Raw genomic sequence first — 2,854 nt, forward strand, 5'->3', positions numbered from 1 at the left:
CAATATCGGGTATTTATAATAACAATACCCCATTTTTGGGTCGAGTACTAGACCAGGTTTCTAGGTCGAGCATGGGTCACAAAATGTTAGTTAACTGGGTACCCTCCGACCCGGTACCTGATTTATTATATATATTGTTTATTTTTGTTTTATATTTATTTTTTATTCATAATCCTCAAATTATTTCACTCTAACATTCTAAAATCCTAATTTCTTAAATTTTGACACCATAATGTTTTAAATTCACAATTTCTTAAATTATTTCACATTAACTTTCTAAATTATTTTTAAAATATTTATTTTAAATTCAAAACATTTGGAATTTAATTATCTTTCTTTATTTAAAATTTTAATAAATTTTATTTCAATTATGTAATTTGAATTTTTTAAACTTTATGTGTGGATTATATATATTATAGATTTTTAAATTTAAAATTTTAGAATTTTTTACATAACTTTTTTTAAAAATAATATAATTTAAAGAAAAAATAAAAAAATTATGAATCGGGTACCCGTGACCCGAATTATAAATAATATAATTATATATATATTAACTTAAAATATTTTTATATTAACTTATTAAATATATTTTACGATTAACTTAATTTAAAAATATTTTATTTTTATTTTCATTTAAAAATATGTAATTTATTTTAATTTATTAAAAGTGTGATTAAATTGAGTGAATATGTAAATAATAGGGACCAAGTGTGTGAATATATCAAAACATTTAACTGTTGTTAACGATAGTTAGCTCAGGGTGACCAAATCTTGTTTAAATAGAAATGTAAGTGACCATGTCTTATGTATTTTGAAATCAGTGACCAAAAGTGAACAAAACTCAAAGATAAGTGATTAACCGTGTAGTTAACCCTATTATATATTTATCAACGAACTTAAACTACTATATGATATATATAAATGATATTTACTTATTAGTAGTTAAATGGTGTTTTATATAAATTATTATTGTTTTTTGAATCTGAAAATTGTTTTAAAAGCATGTGACATCTCTAACTCATGTTTGGGAATATATACGGGAAAGACATGTTACATTTTTTTATTATTTTTCGCATCCGAAAACTGTTTTAAAATCAAGTGACATCTCTGATTTGTGTTTTGGAACGTATACGAGAAAGAGGTTTTACAGTTTTACTACTGAAAGATGATGCCATGAGTTAATGAAATTCTATGAAGATACCACTTCGAGAGATCATTTGACCTATGAGTTTTTCCAGAATGCTTTGCGGAGTCGATTTGTAGGTAGCAGTTATCTAAAAGTGTGAAAACAATAATTTATGTATCTGAAGCAGGGTGATATATGTTAGTTCAAGATTATGAGCTAGAGTTTTTGTGTCTCAATAAGTATGTCGCTAGACTTATAACTACCGAGAAAGATAAGTGTTTACTGTTTAAAAATGGTCTACGTGTTGGGATCCGTAACAAGATAGCTACTCATCATTAGAGGCACTTTGTTAACCTTGTAGGCCGAACTAAGCAACCGATGAGATAGAAGATCTTAGCAGGGAATAACAAAATCGTAAAAGAAAGCAATTAGGTTCTGAGGGTCCTTTTGGTTCATCTGCTCGTCCTGAGAAGTGTCTAAAAGATGACACTTTGATATTTAATTCTAGGTTTAGACGTTGATTCATCTGGTCGATCTAAGAGTAAGGTTATTTCTTCTACACAACGGGTTGTTCCTACTTGTACTTACTGTAGTAGGCAACATAATGGTGAGTGTCGTAAGAACTTAGGAGCATGTTTTAGGTGTGGTTCTACTAAGCGTTTTATGAGATTGTCCACAGCCTGCTCCGACATATTAGACTCCTACTCGTTCTCCAGGATCATCTTACACATCGAAAGGTAGTAGTTAGGGTTGACCTGTCTCATCTAGACATTCATTGGGTTTTTCGAGTAGGGCGGTCTACCTATGGTAGAGGTTTTATAAGGTTAAAGGCTAGGTAGCCTGCTCTTGATTATGCAACTTGGGTTTGGAAATGATTTTTACATTTTGCAACGATGCTTCTCACATTAGTTCAAGTTTTGTTTTGATGCAGGATGAGAGCATAGTAGCTTATACGTCTTGTCAGTTGAAGTCGCATGAGTGTAACTATCCTACTCATGATCTAGAGTTAGCTTCAATTGTTTTTGCACTGAAAATCTGGAGGCACTATCTTTATGGAGGAGTACTGATCACAAAAGTCTTAAATATCTGTTGACTCAGAAGGATCTTAACTTGAGACAACGTTATTTAGTTAGAGTTCCTGAAAGATTGTGAATTTGAGATTATCATCCTATAAAAGCCAATGTAGTTGCTAATGCTTTGAGTCGTAGAGCGACTACTGATTTGAGGGCTATGTTTGCTAGTATTAGCTTGTACGATGATGGTACCATGTTAGTTGAACTCTAAGTTAAGCCTACCTTGGTGACTAGATACTTGTTACTTTTTGCAAAGCAAACTGAGCAGAGTTCTAATTTTGAGTACACCTTCGATGAGGATGGCGTGTTATGCTTCTGAGGACGTTATTGTGTTCTAAATAGTTATGAGTTACGGAATACTATTTTATGGGAAGCTCATAATAGTCCTTATTCTATGCATCATAGTGGTGTTAAAATATATCGGAATCTCTAGAAGTGTCTATTTTTTCGCTTAATCACCCCATTTTGTTTATGAGTATCGACACAAGAACTAAGTTGCAGAATGCCTTTTTTCTTGAAAGTAGGATCCTAAGGTTGTAGCAAAATATTCTCCCTCATTATCAGTGTAAGATTTGAATGCGACTATGAAATCGAGTTTCGATCATAGTGTAAAATCGTTTAAAGGTCTGTTATGTTTTAGATTTTTACCACATCA

This window comes from Hibiscus syriacus, unplaced genomic scaffold (assembly GCF_006381635.1).
Source record: "Hibiscus syriacus cultivar Baekdansim isolate YM2019G1 unplaced genomic scaffold, ASM638163v2 tig00112508_pilon, whole genome shotgun sequence".
NCBI classification, from domain to species: Eukaryota; Viridiplantae; Streptophyta; class Magnoliopsida; order Malvales; family Malvaceae; genus Hibiscus; species Hibiscus syriacus.